The sequence below is a fragment of the Bufo gargarizans genome, chromosome 6 (genome assembly GCF_014858855.1).
Source record: "Bufo gargarizans isolate SCDJY-AF-19 chromosome 6, ASM1485885v1, whole genome shotgun sequence".
NCBI lineage: Eukaryota > Metazoa > Chordata > Amphibia > Anura > Bufonidae > Bufo > Bufo gargarizans.
Genome location: NC_058085.1, coordinates 319,350,304 through 319,374,369, shown reverse-complemented (window position 1 = coordinate 319,374,369; position 24,066 = coordinate 319,350,304).

The following is a 24,066-nucleotide window of genomic DNA, read 5'->3' as shown; positions in this document are numbered from 1 at the left end:
TGTACCAGCCTGTGGGGGCAATGCTATGATCTGTGGTTGCTGCAGTTGGTCAGGTCTAGGTTCAGCAACAGTATGTGCTCCAAGAATGAGGTCAGCTGACTACCTGAACATACTGAATGACCAGGTTATTCCATCAATGGATTTTTTCTTCCCTGATGGCACAGGCATTTTCCAAGCGGACAATGCCAGGATTCATCGGGCTCAAGTTGTGAAAGAGTGGTTCACGGAGCATGAGACATCATTTTCACACATAAATTGGCCACCACAGAGTCCAGACCTTAACCCCATTGAGAATCTTTGGGATGTGCTGGAGAAGGCTTTGCGCAGTAGTCAGACTCTACCATCATCAATGCAAGATCTTGGTGAAAAACGAATGCAACACTGGATGGAAATAAAACTTGCGACATTGCAGAAGCTTATCGAAACCATGCCACAGCGAATGCGTGCCATAATCAAAGCTAAAGGCTTTTTTTGGTGGCGACTTTTTTTTGGACAGGTAATGTATTAGATATATTCTTGTACACAGAAAACAGTATTATAGTAATTATATTACTGTACAAATGTTATATTCTTCTACATAAAAGACAGTAGTTAAGTAGATGTATTCTTGTAAATAGGAGAAGTAATATAGTAGTGATATTCTTGTACATAGGTGACAATATTATAGTAGTTATATTCTTACATAAAAGGCATTATTATGGCAATATTCTTGTGCATAAGAGACAGCATTATAGTAGTTATATTTACATAGAAGTGATAATATAGTAGTTATATTCTTGTACATAGAGGACAGTAATATAAAAGATATATTAATATACGAAGGGAGCACTATTATAGTAGTAATATTCTTGCACATAGGAAGCAGTAATATAGTAATTATATTCTTGTACATAGGAAGTTTTAATATAGTAATTATATTCTGGTACATAGGAGGCAGTATTATAGTGGCCACATTCTTCTACATAGGGGACAGTATATTCAAGGATAATACCCCTGCTTACCAGAAACTTCCTGTTTGAAATTTATTTCAGTGGTGTTTTTACCAGCTGTTACCTTTTAAATGAAAGACCTTTCACCTGCTCTGTGACAAACACAGCGTTCTGGCTTCTTATCTTGGGAGGTAAAGAACACATAGCAGTCTTAAGGCGTTCGTCCTATGTAGCAAAATACTCAACAGGACCCAGCGCACCTACACTGACAAAAGAGTGAACATCAAATTACCCAAGCTGGCAGAATTAAAAATATTCCAGTGAACAAAAGGTATCTAATAAATCAAGTGTTAGTGTAACACTCCAGTGTGGTGTTACCACTCCTGCACCCTGCTTCTGTCTTAAATGGTCTAATATCATGTCATCTTGTATACTTATTTCCAGGTCTCTCAAAACTGCACATTCCTAATAATTTTATGCAACAGTTCATTTAATTTACCTGGTTCACCATCGGGTGGCAGAAAACAGGGCAGAGGTCTACTTAGAGAGAAAGGAACTTTCCATTCCATTCTAACCCCCCTCTGAAGGGAAGTGGGCCAGCCCTACTTCCTGAAGGAATGGTGGGGACTAGCTGGAGTTAATGGGAGTTTACACCCTGCAAGGGGAAGGGTGTGCAGGGGCACGTCTCTGCTGGATGTGCCCATGCAGCCAGAGCACCTTAAGGTCTGCTGGCCATGGAGGCCATGGAGAAGAAGTGCAGCATACAGAAGAAGCTGAGTTACAGACAGCCTGTCAGTGCAGCAGAGTCAGAGAAAAACAGTTATAGCAGTGTTGAGTTTGCCGCCCAGCTTCATGCTAAAGCCTGCTGGAACCAAGACAAAGCCTGTAAACAGTTTGAAGACACATTTATTCAAGTAAAGCTGCCATTGAACTTCATCTCAAAGGCTGGACTCAAGTTGTTTCTTTCCAATCCCTCAATTATTCCCTCCTTTTATTGCTTCAGAGCCAAAGCCTGGGGTCCAGTAGTATCCAGGTAGCAGCACCATGACACAAAGAGACTTTTAGGCCGTACTACACCACTCGACATTCCTACTGGACCTGGGTCCCGTTAGGGTACTTTCACACTAGTGGCAGGACGGATCTGACAGGCTGTTCACCCTGTCGGATCCGTCTTGACGCTATTTCGCCGTTCCGCCGGACTGCCGCTCCGTCCCCATTGACTATAATGGGGACGGGGCGGAGCTCCGGCGCAGTGCGTGGTGAGAGGCCGCCGGACAAAAAAGTTGGACATGCAGTACTTTTAGTCCGTGCACTGCCGTTCTGCGCCGGAGCTCTGCCTCCACCCCCATTATAGTCAATGGGGACAGAGTGGCAGTCCGGTGGCACGGCGAAATAGCGGCAGGACGGATCCGACTGGGTGAACAGCCTGTCGGATCCGTCCTGCCGCTAGTGTGAAAGTAGCCTTATAGAGGGCCCTGGGAGGAGGCACCCGTTGCATTAGGCCTTATAGGCCCTTTACTATCAGGACTATCCTCACTAATCAGCATTACTAGTAACGCTCGTTAACAATGATCTTGCAGTGTAAATGCACAGCCGATTACCGATGAATAAGATGCTGTGTCCCAATATATTGTGTGTGATATAGTGTAGTGAGCAGTTGTAGCTAAGCCTACACCGTACTTCTTTTAAGAAACCAATGCATAAAAAAAAAAATCTATTTCTGCAGCATGGGTGTGCTATATAAAACCAGTCAATCCCTTTTAAATAAACTAGTTTAATTCCCAGTAACAAAGGGTTAAAATGACATTCTAGGTTTATGATTTTCTTTATTGCCTTGGTTGTTTATTGTCATGTTGTGATCGTTTTGATGCAAAATGCATTTCTTTGAATCCATTGGGTACAAAGTTTTACAAGATGCCATGAAAGTGTTATACAGCGGCAAGTGCAGGGATAACGCAATGAAAACATAATTCTTAATATACAGTACTCAGAGATGTCAACATTACAAGATTTTATTGCTTTATTGATAGTGTAAAAGTTCGACAAACATCATGGTGTGAGCGAAATGTCACCTGGGATCGGTCGTAGTTAGTGGTGTGCTTAGAAAAACTGGGGGACTAATGGCAAAATGGTGCTAACTCCTGTTCTACTTCAACCCCAACTCCTGAACATCAGGGGCTTTATAAATGTTTGTTCTTGTTCTTACTATCCTTTACAGCAGGGTTCCTCCATGTTTTCAGGATTTCCTTAGTATTGAGCAGCTGATCTGATTAGTGTCAGTGCATCAGGACTAACCACAGGTATTCATCCTGTGGGATATTCTCAAATCATGGTAGGTAGGACCTGATGACTGGAGTTGAGGAACACTGCTTTACAGGATAGAAGAGTGTGTCTCAGCTGGTTCTTTCCTATCATATATACATATGAATCGGAGGTATGAGCCCCAAAATAATTCCTCTATTTAGCCCTCAATAATCAATGCTATAGAATACTAAAACAGCATGGTGGATGGTTGGCAGGGTGCATGGCAAGAGGTCAGTTGTGGGGCCCAGCAGATGATGGAGGCAGTAACCAGTCTGGCTTGATTATGATATATAACAGCCTCTTTACTGAGGATGATGGGTGATGATGCACTACAGATATCAACAGAAGGCACAGTTCTGAGCTGTCACAAGACAGTCTTTTTCCTAAAGGCTGTGTATAGGGGCAGACAGTATGAGAATCCCCCTTTAGGTCTAGATCTCTTGGTACGTGAGGCAATCTTTCCAACTGACTATAGGTGTGCAGTTCCTCAATATCCTGCAGTGCCCAGCCACGGGGTGCAGTCTTAGATTGGATGGTGAGTGTGTCTCAGAAGTTTGGCAGGTGCCAAAAGCAATTAACCCAGACCACAGGCAGCAACGCCGTATAAAGTGTGTTGCTTTTACTGACTCAGTCCAAGCACAGCCTTAAGGTCCACAACCGTCTGCAGCTGGTAGCTTTAATTCACAGGAATAGTGTTTTTTGGAGCAAGATCTACCTTTGCTTACTTGGCAGGAGCATACACTAAACAGGTATTCATTTTTGCTAGGAACTCACCAGTACTCTAGCCAGAGGGAAATGGGACCCGTCCACTTCCTGGCACACCTTAACTATTTCCTACCTACACAAAGCCTTTTATATCCATACAATACTCAGATATAAGTAAGTGCCCAAATAATACCACCATATAGTGCTATCAGTGCCATACAATGATCAGTGCCATTGAGTACCCAAATAACGTACCAGTGTTTAAATGTCGTGAGGATTCCTGTTCAGTAGTTCTAAAAACCTTCAAAGCCTGCCTACTCTCTTAACAGCTCCAAAAAGTTTATTAGGGCTGATGGGGACATCGACTTGTGAACCCATTGCTACTCCTATTACTGTATATCCTAGCCCATAATCTCAGAGGGAACTAAAATAGTGGACATATAGGTTGGCATCCAGCTTTCTCCCAAAAATATATAAATAGAGGGTGATAATATTCCCGATGGCAGTAAACAGACCTGTAAATATAATATTCTTGATTGGCCTCTTTACAGCCTCAGATTGCACACAGAGATTAGTGATGGACGAACAAATGTTTGCGAACCGCGCGTTCGTGGCGGGCCTCATTCACTTTAATGACAGACGAACCTGAAAAACCTTCAGGTCATATTTGCAGCCACCAAATACTTACTAGAAGTCCGACGGAACTGCTTGCCGGATCTCTCTGCCACAAGTGTGAAAGTAGCCTTAGTTGCCCCCCTCTGGACCCTCTCTAGCTCTGCTATGTCTGCCTTGTTTACAGGAGCCCAGAACTGTACACAGTACACCATGTGGGGTCTTACTAGCGATTTGTAAAGTGGTAGGACTATGTTCTTATCACGGGCCTCTATGCCCCTTTTGATGCAACCCATTATCTTATTGGCCTTGGCAGCAGCTGCCTAACAATGGTTTTTGCAGCTTAGTTTGCTGTTTATTAAAATTCCTAGGTCCTTTTCCATGTCAGTGTTACCGAGTGTTTTACCATTTAGTATGTACGGATGACTTGCATTATTCCTTCCCATATCCATAACCTTACATTTGTCAGTGTTACACCTCATCTGCCACTTAACTGTCCAAGCCTCCAATCTATCCAGATCCCTCTGTAGTAGTATACTATCCTCTTCAGTGTTAATTACTTTACACAGTTTAGTGTCATCTGCGAAAATTGATACTTTACTATGCAAGCCTTCTACAAAATCATTAATAAATATATTGAAGAGAATAGGGCCCAATACTGACCCCTGGCGTACCCCACTAGTGACAGTGACCCAATCTGAGTGTGTACCGTTAATAACCACCCTCTGTTTTCTATCATTGAGCCAGTTACTTACCCACATACAGACGTTTTCTCCCAGTCCGAGCATTCTCATTTTATATACTAACCTTTTGTGTGGTACAGTGTCAAATGCTTTGGAGAAGTCCAGATATAGGACATCCATTGATTCGCCGCTGTCAAGTCTAGAACTTACCTCCTCATAGAAACTGATTAAATTAGTTTGGCATGACTGATCCCTCATGAAGCTATGCCTCAATCAGTATTTGATGGAAGCAGGTATATCAATCCCCTCAATCAGTATTTTGTGGAAGCAGGTATATAGAACCCCTTAATCAATATTTGGTGGAAGTAGGTATATCGGAACCCTCAATCTGTTTTTTGGGGGGCAACAGGTATATCACACCCATTGCAAATAGTTGTTCCAATTGCGCTTGTCGCTCTATATACCTGAGGTATTGCAGCAGAACCGCACACAACTGCTGCACAATACAAATGCATTATATACTTTCTATGTTAGAAAGTATATTATAGGTACTGTATATCAAACCCCTCAATCAGTTTTTGGGGGGGCAACTGATATATCACACCCATTGCAATTAGTTACTCCAATAGCGTTTGCCCCTCTTTTTAGCAGCGGTATCGCAGCAGAACCACAGACAACTGCTGCACAATAGAAATGCACTATAATATACTTTCTATGTTAGAAAGTATATTTTAAGTATATCACACCCCTCAGTATATCCCACCTATCGATAGCACACCTATACCAGTCCTTAAAAGGACTTTTGTGGCCCTATTAGCTAGCGTTTGGTGTCCCTAACAGTCTGTCCCTGCTCAACAAAGCAACCTCTCCCTACACTGGCAAAACACAGAATGTAAAATGCAGATCGGGTTCTTTTAATAGGGTGGGGTGTGTCCATGTGCTGAAATGTCTCAATTGACTATCTTGTCCCACCCGATGGATGTATCATGGGTCAAAGTTTGGCAAAATGCAAAAGAATATGGTGCATGCGAACATCGTCATATGTTCGCATGTTCGGCGAATCGCAAACGAGCAAAGTTTGCCGGGCGAACCGCATGGCCATCTCTAACAGAGATAAGGTGAAGTTGAAGGAACTTTCACACTGTACGGAGTGACTGATTGATCTGTTTTTCTGTTTGTCCTGAAGTTTTATCTGTGCTATGCTCTAGATAAAAGGTGGTGTTTTTCCCTTTGTGAACACAAGTGTCACCTCCAAGACATGCTCTGGTACAAAAATAACTACTTCAAATTCTTCTGCAGAGGAAGCCTCTTTAGTTTGCCACTGGCTATTGTCTTCAATACACTCATCAATGCTGAAGTTGACTCACTCCTGCTGGACCACATATATACAAACTCCATAAAGCTTAAAGGGAACCTGTCACCTCAAAAACACATTTAAAACTGCCAGCATTACCTCATAGTAGCCCCCAGTCTGTTAATAATCATATGTTTGATCCGGTAGTCTGATGCTCCATAGATTAAAAAAATGATGTTTTAAGCGCCATCAGCGCTATTTTGACGGTCAGCTTGAAGTCAAGGGGCACAACTTCCTAGCTTCAAGTTAAGGTAAGCATGCGCTCTAACCGTTCCTGCTTTTGCTAGATTGGCAGCCTGCAGTGCGGCCGGGATCGCATAAGTCTCGCGCATGCGCGGTGCGCTCCTTGGTTAAGCGCGATCCTGTCTCTGGCTGCCGCTGTTAGCCGGAATTCCGCGGCACACTGCGCATGCACGAGACTTATGCGATCCCGGCCGCACTGCAGGCTGCGAAGTGTGTGCACCATACCAATGAATGAATATCACAGGTATTTGGGATCTGGAAACGTTACACAGGAGATGTACCCCAGGTAATGTCACTGTCCGCAGCGTACACCGTCTATGGAAAAAGTACACTGGATGTCACTGATATTTTTGGGATGCGGACACGTTACACAGGAGATGTAGCGCAGATAATGTCGCTGTCTGCAGCGGCCTAACTATTGCACGCTATTTAGCGCAGGATGCACTAAAAATAGATATTGCTGCCACACACAATAGTCCTTAAAAGGACTTTTGGGTCTTATGACAAGTTTAAAAAAAAATAAAAAAATGTCACTCCCTACACTATCTTTCCCTTCTTCAGCACAGCTCTCCCTGGCTAACACTGAGCCGAACACGTGTCATCGGGTGCCATATAACACCCGATGACGCGTTCCGACCAGCCAATCACTTTAATGCCAGTAACCAACATGGCTACGGCATTACAGTGAAGGGCAGTACTTACCTGCACATTTATTGGCTGCATAGCAGCCAACAAACGTGCGGGGAGGAGACTCGAGCATTGTGCTTGAGCACATGCGGTATTCGGCCGAATACTGCCATGTGCCAAACATTGAGATGCCCGAGCTGAACTGGTGTTCGGCCGAGCATGCTCAATCAGCACTAGTTATATTCTTGTACATAACGTAGGAGCACTATTAAGTGATTTGTCATTACATATACACACCTTTTTTGAAAGGCCCCAGAGGCTGCAATACCTAAGCAAGAGGCATCAGTAACCAAACACTGCCATGAAGACCAAGGAACTCTCCAAACAAGTAAGGGACAATGTTGTTGAGAAGTAAAAGTCAGGGTTAGATTATAAAAAAATATCCAAATCTTTGATGATCCCCAAGAGTAACATCAAATCTATCATAATCAAATGGAAAGAACATGGCACAACAGCAAACCTGCCAAGAGACAGCTGTCCACCAAAACTCACTGACTGGGCAAGGAGGGAATTAATCAGAGAGGCAGCACAGAGACCTAAGGTAACCCTGGAGGAGCTGCAGAGTTTCACAGTAGAGACAGGAGTATCTGTACATAGGACAACAATAAGCCGTACGCTCCAAAGAGTTGGGCTTTATGGCAGAGTGGACAGAAGAAAGCCATTACTTTCAGCAAATAACAAAAAGGCACGTTGTGAGTTTACGAAAAGAAATGTGGGAGACTCCCAGAATGTATGGAAGGTGCTCTGGTCTGATCAGACTAAAATGTAACTTTTCAGGAATTAAAGAAAACACTATGTCTGGCGCAAACCCAATACATCACAACATCCAAAGAACAGCATCCCCACAGTAAAACATGATGGTGGCAGCATCATGCTGTGGGAATGTTTTTCAGCAGCCGGGACTGGGAAATTGGTCAGAGTTGAAGAAAAGATGGTGCTAAATACAGGGATATTCTTGAGCAAAACCTGTACCACTCTGTATGTGATTTGAGGCTCACCTTCCAGCAGGACAATGACCCCAAACACACTGCTAAAGCAGTGGTTTAAGGGGAAACATGTACATGTGTTGGAATGGCCTAGTCAAAGCCCATATCTCAATCTAATAGAAAATCTGTAGTCAGACTTAAAGATTGCTGTTCACAAGCGCAAACCATCCAACCTGAAGGAGCTGGAGCAGTTTTGCAAGGAGGAATGGGCAAAAATCCCAGTGGCAAGATGTGGCAAGCTCATAGAGACTTATCCAAAGCGACTTGGAGCTGTGATTGCCGCAAAAGGTGGCTCTACAAAGTATTGACTTTAGGGGGGTGAATAGTTATGCACATTGACTTTTTTTTGTTATTTTGTCCTATTTGTTGTTTGCTACACAATAAAAAAAAAAAAACATCTTTAAAGTTGTGGGCATGTTTTGTCAATTAAATGATGCAAATCCTCACACAATCCATGTTAATTTGAGGTTGTGAGGCACCAAAACACGAAAAAAGTCAAGGGTGGTGGTGGGGTGAAAACTTTTGCAAGGCACTTGTATAAGTCAAACACAGCACCAGAACCAAGATCACTGCATACATAGAGCACCAGAACCAAGTTCACTACATGAATACAGTACCAGAACCAAGCAAATGAGTCAAACACAGGACCAGAACCACATTCACTGCATCAATGCAACACCATAATCTGGCCCATACGTCAAATACAGCAACAAAGTAAACAAGAAATATAGTACCAGAACTAAACTCATAAGTCAAATACAGCACCAGAACCATGTTTACTACATAAATACAGCACCAGATTTTAAAAGTTCAGTACAGACACCATTTGAGTAGTCAGGTCGGCCCTCGCCATATATGTTTTTTTGGTATAAAACTACAGCTCCCAGTATGGCCTGAACAAGTGTAACGGTATGCTGGGAGTTGTTGTTTCGCAAAACAGCATGCTACCACCCATAATCAGCTGTAGATCATCCAGGTGACTACAACTCTCATCATGCACAGTCAGTAGCAGAATAATAATTTCCATTTAGTAACTTACAGGTGATGTCTCTTCCTGAGTTATTCTCCATCTAGTTCAGGCCACCATGATGACATCTCTCGGTGTCACGGTCCTTTCCATGACAGAGGTTAGAAGATCAGAGAGACTGGAGGCACGTGAGGGTATCTCTGACAGTCTCTCTGTTTTGTCCTTTCAGTGTTGTGTTTGGTAATGACCACATCTCTTGTCTGGTGCAGCTGGTGGTCATTACTGAGGCTATTTAGTTCTGACTCACACTGCTTACATTGCGGTTGATATTTCCTGCTGGAGTTAGTTGATCTGGTGTGTTGTCCCTTTGGATCTTCTGCTCCTCAATTCTGCTTTTAGCTAAGTGCATTTTTGTTGTTTGCTTGTGTGTGTCTAATTCCCTGCAACCACTCCTAGGGCCTTCCAGGGTCTTCAGGGCCTAGGTTCCAGTGTATGAGTATTTCCACCTTCAGGGTCTACTCATACTGGCAGGAGTCAGGGAGAGGTCTAGGGATTCCTAGGAGGTCTCCATCCCTCTCCCTTAGCTTTGTGGCCTAGACTCCAGTCTATTCCTTCTGTGTGTCATTTGGTGTTATCCCCTCCCCATTATCCGTGACATTTTCAATCGCCTAAAAAAACTTCATTTTGTTTGTGTCAGTGCAGCGATGGATACTGTTTCTGCACTGGTCGATCATATGCAGGGATTGTCTTTGGAGGTGGCTGACCTCCGCACGGCCGTCTCACAGTTTCAGAGACCATAGGCGGCGGCTTCCAGCAGCGGGAACCAGGTCTGCCTGGAAACTAAGTTCGCTCTCCCAGATAAGTTTTCCAGGGGAAGTGACAACTTTGTTTGGTTCAGGGAGTCGTGGAAACTATGTTTTAGACCAGGGGTGGCCAACCCGTGGCTCCTTGCATCTTTATAAGCAGCTGGGTCGCAGGGTAGCAGTCCGGCCAGCTCTTACTCTCCTCTGTCTACATATGTGGCTCACAGGGGAGAAGGCCAGCTATTCCTTTATTTTGCGCTTGTCTCAGCAGCGCTCTCCAGTGGTGTGCTGGGGGAGGCGTGAGGCGGTCCGCCCTGGGTGCCACACTCAAGAGGTGCCCGAACACAGAAGCAGTGAGCGCTTCCATCAATACAGATGGAAGCGCTCATTGCTGGAGTGCAGGGAGCTGTAGTCCTGTCACTCACCGCTCTGCTCCCTGCGCTCTTCCCCTACTTCAGGCCTGCGGCGCTGTGAATGGTGGAGCAGGAAGACTTCTCCCCGCTCCACCATTCAGCCTGCATACACGGATCACGCTGCCCGCATGTGTGGGCGGGGCCTGTTTTCTGCATAAGCTCCACCCACACATTCCTGCAGAGCGATCTGTGCCTACAGGGGAGAGAGGACTGTGAGCTTCAGGACCAGGACAAGGTGAATAGTTAGTGTGAGTTAGAGAGGGCACAGGGGACTTTATTACTATGGAGGGGGCAATGAGGGCTTTATTACTATGGAGGGGCACAGAGGGCTTTATTACTATGGAGGGGGCGCAGAAGGCTTTATTACTATGGAGGGGGCACAGAGGACTTTAGTACTATGGAGGGGGCACAGATGTCTTTATTACTATGGAGGGGGCACAGAGGACTTTATTACTATGGAGGGGCCAAAGAGGGCATTACTACTATGGAGGGGGCACAGAGGGCATTATTGATGTGAAGGCAGCACAATTGACATTTCTACTATGGAGGGGGCACAGAGCCAGAGGGCATTACTACAATGAAGGGGGCACAGAGGGCATTATTACTGTAAAGGGGGCACAGTGGGCATTATTACTGTGAAGGGGCAAAGTGGGCATTATTACTGTGAAGGGAGCACAATGGGGATTTCTACTATGGAGGGGGCACAGAGGGCATTATTACTGTAAATGGGGCACAGTGAGCATTATTACTGTGAAGGGGGCACAGTGGGCATTATTAATGTACAGGGGCACATTGGGCATTATTACTGTGAAGGGAGCACAATGGGGATTTCTACTATGGAGGGGGCACAGAGGGCATTACTAGCACAGTGGGCATTACAACTATTAAGGGGCACAGTGGGCATTACTAAGAAGGGGACACAATGGGCATTATTACTATGAAGGGGGCACAATGGGGATTATAACTGTGAAGGGGGCACAAAGAAGGCATTGCAACTGTGAAAGGGGCACAGAGGGCATAACTACTGTGAGGGGGCACAATTTGGGCATAATTACTGTGAGGGGCACACATCTGTACAAAACTACTGTGAAGGTTGTACAATAAGGACAATACTACTGTGAGGGGGTACACTTTTTTTAAGTATTGGGGGTGAGTTGCCAGCTCAGATAAGACCCCCAAATCCTCATCAGACCCACAAAATAAGCCCCCCCAGTGCCCACATAAGACACCTAAAATCAGACACCCCGTGTCACATCTCTGCTGTGTCAAATCACCCCCACACACATGATCTCAGAATGGGGGTGAGAGGGTCATTTGAGCATGAGGGTGTCATCTGTGCATGGGGCGGTCATCTGAGCATGAGGCAGACTGAATACAAGCCAGATTTGAAAAACATTGTGAAAAACAAAGATTGCCAGAAGTCTTACTAAAGATGTCTATATTACAGGTAGGAAAGGTGGTTTAAATACACTTTTAAATGTTTGAAAACTCAATTACAGTAATACTGTCGTGTGCACGCATATTTGTGTAAATGTATAGCTTGTGGCTCGTGGCAGTTACCAGGCGTGAAGGAAAACAGCAGAAGAAGGTGATCCAGCTTCCAAGATAATAGTAATAATACATAATAATCTTTATTTCATGGGTGCAGAATAAAATCCAGCATGTACATCTACGCGTTTCGGATCGTCAGGTTCTGATCCTTACTCATGACAATAGTATATGCTGAGTGCCGGTCTTAAATAGAAAGTGGGCCGGACAGCTCAGGTGGAGATAATTAGCAACAACCACTCCTCCTTACATGCAAATTAAAATTGAAAAGATAGTAAAAGACAAAAAAGACATGATGTGCAAGGATCAACAGTGCAAAATTAAATCCTGTCTGCGATTGAGTCCCTTTGGTATGCGTGTGTCAATAGAGAAAATCCAGTAGGATTCTCTATTTAGAAGAGGGCGCCTGTGGTCGCCACCTCGCTTAGGACAATTAACTCTTTCCACTGCCTGTACTCTTAAACCCGTGACATCGCCGGCATGACATGCCGCGTAATGTGCACTGACAGCAGACACATTTCTGGATAAAGCAAAGGGTATATCCGATATGTGTCTCCGTATCCTGACCTTGAGATTGTTGGTGGTACAGCCTATGTATTGTAATTGACATAATGTACAGGTAATGCAATAAACCACAGATGTGGTATTGCAATTAACATACTGTTTCAAAGTATATACTTTATTGTTGGCCGTAGATTGTATAGTTGGACCCGGATGTATGAACTCACAACACGTACAAATGCGATGACCGCATTTGAAAGTGCCCTTGAACTGTAGCCAACACTGTGATGTTTGAACAGAGTCCAAGAAAAGACTAGGACTGATTTTTGTGCTATGGTAGGTGCCCTGCGAGGAATGCAGGTTATACCCGGACGCACTATTTCTGACCATTGTGGATCATGGCCTAATGTAGATAGGTGTTTCCAGGTGATGAGGCAGATTTTGGAATATTCCAAACTATAAGGGTCCATTCACACGTCCGCAAAATGGATCCGCATCTGTTCCGCAATTTTGCGGAACGGGTGCAGATCCATTCATTTTCAATGGGGCCGGAATGTGCTGTCCGCATCCACATTTGCGGATCCGCACTTCCGCATCCGTGCTTCCGTTTCTGCAAAAAAATAGAACATGTCCTATTCTTGTCCGCAATTGCGGACAAGAACAGGCATATTTTATTAGTGCAGGCAATGTGCAGTCCGCAAAATGCGGAAAGCACATTGCCGCTTTCCGTGTTTTGCGGATCCGTGTATCCGCAAAACACGTTGCGGACATGTGAATGGAGCCTAACTAGTGGCAAATATAGGAGTCTTACGATGTGCATGTTGATGCACTTTGTGTCTGTAAGGTTGGCCACCCCTGTTTTAGACTACGTCCTAACTCTTCTGGGGACGAGAGTCAAAGAGTGGGGATTATTATTTCGTTGCTGAAAGGTGACGCTCAGTCTTGGGCTTTTTCGTTGCTGACTAGATCATAATCCCGCCAGTCGGTAGATGAATTTTCAGAGCTCTGGGGCTTATCTACGATAACCCAGATTGGGTCTCCCTGGCCGAGACTAAGCTGCGTGGCTTACGGCAGGGAGAGCGCTCTGCGGAGTCCTAGTGCTCTGAATTTAGGAGATGGGCAACTGATACTGAGTGGAATGACCCAGCCCTCCGTAGTCAATTCTGTCAAGGGTTATCAGAGAACCTGAAGGAAGCATTGGCATTTCACGAATATCCAGAGTCATTGGAGGCGGCCATGTCTCTGGCTGTACGTATTGATAGACGCCTGAGGGAGAGATCTAAGGTTCCTCTCGCTCAGGATCATATGGAGAATCGGCCTCTTCCGACACTTTGGGTAGGAGGCACCTGAGCTCATGTCTGATGATGAGTCAATGCAGTTAGGGGAAGTCATACCTGGACCTGGTGATAAAAATGCTATGGTTAAGAAAAGACTCTTCTTTTTCTGTGGTAAAGGGGGGCATTTTGTTAACATATGTCCTTATGTTAAACATCAAGGTGAAAAAGAGAGAAAGAAAACAAATGTGTTTAGTCCTCTTCTTACTCTTGGTAGTGTGGGTGGGGAATCTGAGAATGTAATTTTGTCATTTACCGGTAGTACCTGATTTCTCTTGCCTGCCAAGGTGGCGCTAGACTCCAAAACTGTGGGAATTTAAGTATTTATTGACAGTGGGGCAGGGGTTAACCTAGTGGATGGCCAATTCGTCTGTATGCATGGTTTGACTACAAGCGCATTAGACAAAAATATTTTGGTGTTTGCGATTGATTTCGCTCCACTCTCACAAAAGTATTTGTCACAAATTATGCAGGACATTCGCCAAAAAGGTGGGAGATTCTCATCAAGAATCCATTTCATGTATTGTGCTGGAGGGTCTGCCTGCTCCTCTGGTGCTAGGTTTACCGTGGTTATCCAGACATAACCCTACTATCAATTGGCAAGCGAGACATATTCTTGATTGGAGTGTTTTTTGCATAGACAACTGTTTTAGCACGTCGCTTTCTGTTGTGACCACTAAAATCGTACCTTCTTTTATTTCAGATTTTTCTGATGTATTCTCAGAAAGTGGAGACCAGGAGTTACCTCCACATCGGGAGTATGATTGCCCCCTCAACCTTATTCCCGGAGCTAGATTGCCCAAGTCTCGGTTGTATAATCTTTTTGAACCCGAAAGAGTAGCCATGCAAGAATATGTCACTGAGAGCTTGGCTAAAGGTGACATACTGTATATTAGACCATCCAAATCACCAGTGGCTGCAGGGTTCTTCTTTGTAAAAAAAGCAGGACGGAACCCTTAGACCATGTTCGGATTCCAGTGAGCTTAATCGCATTACTGTCCGTGATCCCTATCCCCTTCCTTTGATCCCAGATTTGTTCAATCAGATTGTCGTTGTCAAGGTGTTGGGGTATAAAATCTGGTAAGGGTCAAGGAGGGGGATGAATGGAAGACGGCCTTTAATACCCCTGAAGGTCATTTTGAGAATTTGGTCATGCCTTTTGGGTTGAACAATGCTCCTGCTGTTTTTCAACATTTCATTAATGACATCTTTCATCATCTGGTAGGCAGGTTTGTGGTGGTGTATCTGGATGATATTTTAATTTATTCCCCCAACATGGAGAAGGATCAGGATCACATGAGACAGGTCTTACAGATCCTAAGGGACAATAAATTGTATGCTAAGATGGAGAAGTGTGTATTTGCGGTTCCGGAAGTGCAATTCCTGAGTTACCTACTCTCATCTTCTGGTTTTCGTATGGATCCTGTGGGGACTCGCTTTGGTAGTCAGGACCAGCGGACGCAGTATAGGGGCAAAGACCAGTTTATAACTCCAACGTCAGTGTTTATTCACACTTGTTGCAAGTACAGAGTACAACAGTTCATTTGCAGTATTGGTGTTAGTTCACACCCAGATAGCTAAAAAAAAAAAACTATAACAGTCACCTTTGGTCCTGGGTGTTAATCCACACCCGACCGGCATAGCTCAGAACAGTCCTCACGGTTTCAGACCTTCAGCCGGGCACAAGGCGCAGATCATGGTACAGAGATTACCAGAGAGATACAATTTCCCACACCTGACACTGCTGGCTGTTTTTTATAGGCCTGACAAAACCCGGCCTGGAACGTGGGGGGTAGTCACCCACCCAGCACTTTGACTACTCCCAGTAAGAGCCGTCCCGGATCAGCTATACAGCCATACTAAATAGCAAAGTGTCAAACACAAGGGCATCGTTAGTTCAAAACATTCGGGGCTTGAGCCCCGGATGTTTTGTCCAGTGCCCCGAATGTTATGTTGGCCTGGTAGCATTTTTTTAAATTTTATTTGGCTATTCCAGGGCCCTTTAATATTGATTGGACCTGGGCAACCCACCACAGATCATCCCCCCACCCCCCTTGTACTTGTCCCGCTGATCCACTACTTGTGGGCTGCGCGGGCATGAGTTCAGTCACTTCGGTGCACAATCCCGTCCACGTGCCGCAGGAAGGGATTGCGCACCAAAGTGACTGAACTCATGCTCGCGCAGCCCGCAAGTAGTGGATCAGCGGAAAAAGTACAAGGGGGGTGGGGGGATGATCTGTGGGGTTGCCCAGGGTACACTTCCATCAATATTAAAGGGCCTAAGCAAAGATTTCTGCAGTGGTGAGGAAATGAAACAATAACAGATATTGTAAAGTTACCGAATGTTGTATTATATAAGGACTGCAGTCTGCAGTACTGCACTTTATTTGCGTAAACCAGAACACCCCTTTAAGCATGCCTTTAATGTGCAATTTTAACACAGTGGGCTTGTGCCGCGGATGTTTTCAGACCCTACAGTAGCAGCGCCCTTGGTCAGACAGCAACTGCTACTGACACATGAAAACTGGCTCTTACTCCACCGAGGCCAGGACCCTCAGTGACACATACCTACCATCCACAATGATTCCTTGTACCTTCTTACATACCTCCCCCTTTGTTTAACCCTGAGGGGGTGAACACATGCCATACAGTATACCCTGGACAAGGCATCTACGTTTTCATGTAACTGGTCTGCCCTGTGTTCTACGGAGAAATTAAAGTTCTGTAAGGATAGGAACCACCTGGTGACTCAGGCATTTCTCTCTTTGGCCTGGCTTATCCACTTGAGAGCGGAGTAGTTAGTCACCAGGCGGAACTTTCTCCCCAACAAATAGTAGCCGAGACAGTCGAGTGCCCACCTGATAGCCAGACATGCTCTCTCCACTATACTGAAGCTGGTTTCGGCAGGGGTAAGATTGTGGTTTAGGAAGACAACGGGATTCTCCTCCCTGTTGACTTCCTGTGAAAGTACCGCACCGAGGCCTACTTTGGAGCCGTCCGTCTGTACTATAAATTCCCGTTTAAAGTCGGGCGTCACCAAAACCGGGGACCCACAACAGGACTCACTTCAAAGCGGAGAACGCCTCTTCCACCTGATCACCCCAGTGAACAGATACCGACCTGCGTCCCTTCAAGAGCCCTGTCAATAGCACAGCCACTGTAGGAAAGTGGGGAACAAACCTCATGTAATAGCCCACAATTCCTGGGAATGACTTTACTTGTCTAGTGGTGACAGGTCGAGGCCAATTCCGAATTGCCTCTATTTTGTTCAATTGAGGTTTGATAACTCCGCGTCCAATGACATACCTCAGGTACTTAGTCTCCTCTAACCTTATCGCGCATTTTTTTGGTTTAGCGGTTAACTAAGCCTTCCTAAGGGAGTCCACTACAGCCTGTACTTTAGGTAGGTGACTTTCCCAGTTGGTACTGTGGATGACGATATCGTCCAGGTACGCCGAAGCGTACTAACGATGTGGCCGAAATACAATGTCCATTAGCCTTTGAAAGGTGGCGGGGGCGCCATGCAGACCAAAGGGTAACACCTTATACTGATATAGCCCATCCAGTGTGATGAAGTTTTCTCTTTAGCGGTCTCCATTAAGGGCACCTGCCAATACCCTTTTGTGAGGTCCAAAACTGAGAAATACCGGGCTTGTCCTAACCTTTCAATTAGCTCATCGACTCGGGACTTTCAGAAATCATTACAAAACCGAAGTGTCTCGTCGGGCTTGGGTATTAGCACTATAGGACTAGCCCACTCACTTTTAGACTACTCAATGACGTCTAGCCTCAGCATCTTCTGCACTTCCTCCAAGATCGCTCGTCACCGAGCCTCGGGTACCCGGTATGGTTTTAGCCGAAGGCTCAGTGACAATGTTATGCCGAATTGTGGAAGTGCCGGCTAATAAACACCCTGGCCTCCTGAGCCTGTTTAGAGGAGAGGCTGTCAGCCATTCTTACTGTGGCAGCCGCTTCCCCTGCTTCAGACAGAGGGGCCAAAACCTCTTCCCCAAAAAAACCTGGCCGCGGGCTGTCTTCAGTACTGGTTTCCCTATCTTTCCACGGTTTGAGTAAATTAACATGGTAAACCTGCTACGGCTTTCGCCTCCCTGGCTGGTGTACCTTGTAGTTTACCTCTCCAATTTTTTCAAGTACCTTGTAGGGCCCCTGCCACCTAGCCAGGAAAATACTGTCCACGGTCAGCACCAGGGCCAAAACCCGATCACCCGGGTTAAAGATCTGGACCCGAGCCTGCGGTTTATAGATCTGACTCTGGGCTCGCTGAGCTGCCTCCATATGCTCCCTGACCAGAGGCAAAACGGTCTCTATCTGCTGTTGCATCTTGGTAACATACTCCAGGACACTTTTATGCAGAGTGGGTTGCTGTTCCCATGCCTCTTTGGCTAACAAACCGCGAAGATGTCTGCCATATAGCAATTCGAAGGGTGAGGACCCGGTAGAGGCCTGGCGCACCCCTCGTACCGCGAACATGAGATAGGGCAGAAGAAGGTCCCAGTCCTTCCCATCTTTAGACACCACCCTTTTTAACATGGTTTTTAGTGTTTTATTAAACCGTTCAACCGGACCGTCCTTTTGCGGATGGTAAATGGACGTCTGTAACTGTTTGATATGCAGAAACTTACAGAGCTCCCTCATGACCTTAGATATAAAAGGGGTCCGCTGGTCAGTCAAAACCTCTTTAGGTAGCCCCACTCGAGAGAACATCTCCATTAGCTCCTTAGCTATCAGTTTAGCCGATGTATGTCGCAGTGGCACCGCCTCCGGGTACCGAGTGGCGTAATCTAGGATGACCAGGATGTGTTAGTGTCCTCCAGCGGACTTCTGTACTGGGCCTACGAGGTCCATCGTGATTCGCTCAAACGGTACCTCGATGATCGGGAGAGGTACCAAGGGACTGCGGAAAAGGTGCTGGGGGATAGTTGAATGGCAGGTCTGGCAAAACTTACAGAATTCGTCCACCTTTCTAAACACACTGGGCCAGTAAAACCGTTGTAGTATCCGGTCCTGTGTTTTCTGTTTTCCCAGATGCCCTCCGAGAACATGTTGATGGGCTAACTCCAACACGAGTTTGCGATAAGCCTTGGGCACCACCAATAGAGTTGAGCGAACACCTGGATGTTCGGGTTCGAGAAGTTCGGCCGAACTTCCCGGAAATGTTCGGGTTCGGGATCCGAACCCGATCCGAACTTCGTCCCGAACCTGAACCCCATTGAAGTCAATGGGGACCCGAACTTTTCGGTACTAAAAAGGCTGTAAAACAGCCCAGGAAAGGGCTAGAGGGCTGCAAAAGGCAGCAACATGTAGGTAAATCCCCTGCAAACAAATGTGGATAGGGAAATTAATTAAAATAAAAATTAAATAAATAAAAATTAACCAAAATCAATTGGAGAGAGGTCCCATAGCAGAGAATCTGGCTTCACGTCACCCACCACTGGAACAGTCCATTCTCAGATATTTAGGCCCCGGCACCCAGGCAGAGGAGAGAGGTCCCGTAACAGAGAATCTGTCTTCATGTCAGCAGAGAATCAGTCTGCATGTCATAGCAGAGAATCAGGCTTCACGTCAGCCACCACTGCAACAGTCCATTGTCATAAATTTAGGTCAAGCACCCAGGCAGAGGAGAGAGGTCCCGTAACAGACAATCTGGCTTCATGTCAGCAGAGAATCAGTCTTCATATCATAGCAGAGAATCAGGCTTCACGTCAGCCACCAATGCAACAGTCCATTGTCAGATATTTAGGCCTAGCACCCAGGCAGAGGAGAGAGGTCCCGTAACAGACAATCAGGCTTCACGTCAGCCACCAGTGCAACAGTCCATTGGCATATATTTAGGCCCAGCACCCAGGCAGAGGAGAGAGGTCCCGTAACAGAGAATCTGGCTTCATGTCAGCAGAGAATCAGTCTGCATGTCATAGCAGAGAATCAGGCTTCACGTCAGCCACCACTGCAACAGTCCATTTTCATAAATTTAGGCCCAGCACCCAGGCAGAGAAGAGAGGTCCCGTAACAGACAATCTGGCTTCATGTCAGCAGAGAATCAGTCTTCATATCATAGCAGAGAATCAGGCTTCACGTCACCCACCACTGGAACAGTCCATTCTCAGATATTTAGGCCCCGGCACCCAGGCAGAGGAGAGAGGTCCCGTAACAGAGAATCTGTCTTCATGTCAGCAGAGAATCAGTCTGCATGTCATAGCAGAGAATCAGGCTTCACGTCAGCCACCAATGCAACAGTCCATTGTCAGATATTTAGGCCCAGCACCCAGGCAGAGGAGAGAGGTCCCGTAACAGACAATCTGGCTTCATGTCAGCAGAGAATCAGTCTTCATATCATAGCAGAGAATCAGGCTTCACGTCACCCACCACTGTAAGAGTCCATTTTCATAAATGTAGGCCCAGCACCCAGGCAGAGGAGAGAGGTCCCGTAACAGACAATCTGGCTTCATGTCAGCAGAGAATCAGTCTGCATGTCATAGCAGAGAATCAGGCTTCACGTCAGCCACCAATGCAACAGTCCATTGTCAGATATTTAGGCCCAGCACCCAGGCAGAGGAGAGAGGTCCCGTAACAGACAATCTGGCTTCATGTCAGCAGAGAATCAGTCTTCATATCATAGCAGAGAATCAGGCTTCATGTCAGCCACCAATGCAACAGTCCATTGTCAGATATTTAGGCCCAGCACCCAGGCAGAGGAGAGAGGTCCCGTAACAGACAATCAGGCTTCACGTCAGCCACCAGTGCAACAGTCCATTGGCATATATTTAGGCCCAGCACCCAGGCAGAGGAGAGAGGTCCCGTAACAGACAATCTGGCTTCATGTCAGCAGAGAATCAGTCTGCATGTCATAGCAGAGAATCAGGCTTCACGTCAGCCACCACTGCAACAGTCCATTGTCATAAATTTAGGCCCAGCACCCAGGCAGAGGAGAGAGGTCCCGTAACAGACAATCTGGCTTCATGTCAGCAGAGAATCAGTCTTCATATCATAGCAGAGAATCAGGCTTCACGTCACCCACCACTGTAAGAGTCCATTTTCATAAATTTAGGCCCAGCACCCAGGCAGAGGAGAGCGGTCCCGTAACAGACAATCTGGCTTCATGTCAGCAGAGAATCAGTCTGCATGTCATAGCAGAGAATCAGGCTTCACGTCAGCCACCACTGCAACAGTCCATTGTCATAAATTTAGGCCCAGCACCCAGGCAGAGGAGAGAGGTCCCGTAACAGACAATCTGGCTTCATGTCAGCAGAGAATCAGTCTTCATATCATAGCAGAGAATCAGGCTTCACGTCACCCACCACTGTAAGAGTCCATTTTCATAAATTTAGGCCCAGCACCCAGGCAGAGGAGAGAGGTCCCGTAACAGACAATCTGGCTTCATATCAGCAGAGAATCAGTCTTCATGTCATAGCAGAGAATCAGGCTTCACGTCAGCCACCACTGCAACAGTCCATTGTCAGATATTTAGGCCCAGCACCCAGGCAGAGGAGAGAGGTCCCGTAACAGACAATCTGGCTTCATGTCAGCAGAGAATCAGTCTTCATATCATAGCAGAGAATCAGGCTTCATGTCACCCACCACTGTAAGAGTCCATTTTCATAAATTTAGGCCCAGCACCCAGGCAGAGGAGAGAGGTCCCGTAACAGACAATCTGGCTTCATGTCAGCAGAGAATCAGTCTTCATATCATAGCAGAGAATCAGGCTTCACGTCAGCCACCAATGCAACAGTCCATTGTCAGATATTTAGGCCCAGCACCCAGGCAGAGGAGAGAGGTCCCGTAACAGACAATCAGGCTTCACGTCAGCCACCAGTGCAACAGTCCATTGGCATATATTTAGGCCCAGCACCCAGGCAGAGGAGAGAGGTCCCGTAACAGAGAATCTGGCTTCATGTCAGCAGAGAATTAGTCTTCATGTCATAGCAGAGAATCAGGCTTCACGTCACCCAACATTGGAACAGTCCATTGGCATATATTTAGGCCCCGGCACCCAGACAGAGGAGAGGTTCATTCAAATTTGGGTAGCCTCGCAATATAATGGTAAAATGAAAATAAAAATAGGATTGAATGAGGAAGTGTCCTGGAGTACAATAATATATGGTTAAGGGGAGGTAGTTAATGTCTAATCTGGACAAGGGACGGACAGGTCCTGTGGGATCCATGCCTGGTTCATTTTTATGAACGTCAGCTTGTCCACATTGGCTGTAGACAGGCGGCTGCGTTTGTCTGTAATGACACCCCCTGCCGTGCTGAATACACGTTCAGACAAAACGCTGGCCGCCGGGCAGGCCAGCACCTCCAAGGCATAAAAGGCTAGCTCTGGCCACGTGGACAATTTAGAGACCCAGTAGTTGAATGGGGCCGAACCATCAGTCAGTACGTGGAGGGGTGTGCACACGTACTGTTCCACCATGTTAGTGAAATGTTGCCTCCTGCTAACACGTTGCGTATCAGGTGGTGGTGCAGTTAGCTGTGGCGTGTTGACAAAACTTTTCCACATCTCTGCCATGCTAACCCTGCCCTCAGAGGAGCTGGCCGTGACACAGCTGCCTTGGCGACCTCTTGCTCCTCCTCTGCCTTGGCCTTGGGCGTCCACTTGTTCCCCTGTGACATTTGGGAATTCTCTCAGTAGCGCGTCTACCAACGTGCGCTTGTACTCGCGCATCTTCCTATCACGCTCCAGTGCAGGAAGTAAGGTGGGCACATTGTCTTTGTAGCGTGGATCCAGCAGGGTGGCAACCCAGTAGTCCGCACACGTTAAAATGTGGGCAACTCTGCTGTCGTTGCGCAGGACACTGCAGCATGTAGTCGCTCATGTGTGCCAGGCTGCCCAGGGGTAAGGACAAAGCTGTCCTCTGTGGGAGGCGTATCGTCATCGTCCTGCCTTTCCCCCCAGCCACGCACCAGTGATGGACCCGAGCTGCGTTGGGTGCCACCCCGCTGTGACCATGCTTCATCCTCATCCTCCTCCACCTCCTCCTCATCCTCGTCCTCCTCGTCCTCCAGTAGTGGGCCCTGGCTGGCCACATTTGTACCTGGCCTCTGCTGTTGCCAAAAACCTCCCTCTGAGTCACTTCGAAGAGACTGGCCTGAAAGTGCTAAAAATGACCCCTCTTCCTCCTCCTCCTCCTCCTCCTGGGCCACCTCCTCTTCCATCATCGCCCTAAGTGTTTTCTCAAGGAGACATAGAAGTGGTATTGTAACGCTGATAACGGCGTCATCGCCACTGGCCATGTTGGTGGAGTACTCGAAACAGCGCAACAGGGCACACAGGTCTCGCATGGAGGCCCAGTCATTGGTGGTGAAGTGGTGCTGTTCTGTAGTGCGACTGACCCGTGCGTGCTGCAGCTGAAACTCCACTATGGCCTGCTGCTGCTCGCACAGTCTGTCCAGCATGTGCAAGGTGGAGTTCCACCTGGTGGGCACGTCGCATATGAGGCGGTGAGCGGGAAGGCCGAAGTTACGCTGTAGCGCAGACAGGCGAGCAGCAGCAGGATGTGAACGCCGAAAGCGCGAACAGACGGCCCGCACTTTATGCAGCAGCTCTGACATGTCGGGGTAGTTGTGAATGAACTTCTGCACCACCAAATTCAGCACATGCGCCAAGCAAGGGATGTGCGTCAAACTGGCTAGTCCCAGAGCTGCAACGAGATTTCGCCCATTATCACACACCACCAGGCCGGGCTTGAGGCTCACCGGCAGCAACCACTCGTCGGTCTGTTGTTCTATACCCCGCCACAACTACTGTGCGGTGTGGGGCCTGTCCCCCAAACATATGAGTTTCAGAATGGCCTGCTGACGTTTACCCCGGGCTGTGCTGAAGTTGGTGGTGAAGGTGTGTGGCTGACTAGATGAGCAGGTGGAAGAAGAGGAGGAGGAAGTCGAGTAGGAGGAGGTGGCAACAGGAGGCAAAGAATGTTGCCCTGTGATCCTTGGCGGCGGAAGGACGTGCGCCAAACAGCTCTCCGCCTGGGGCCCA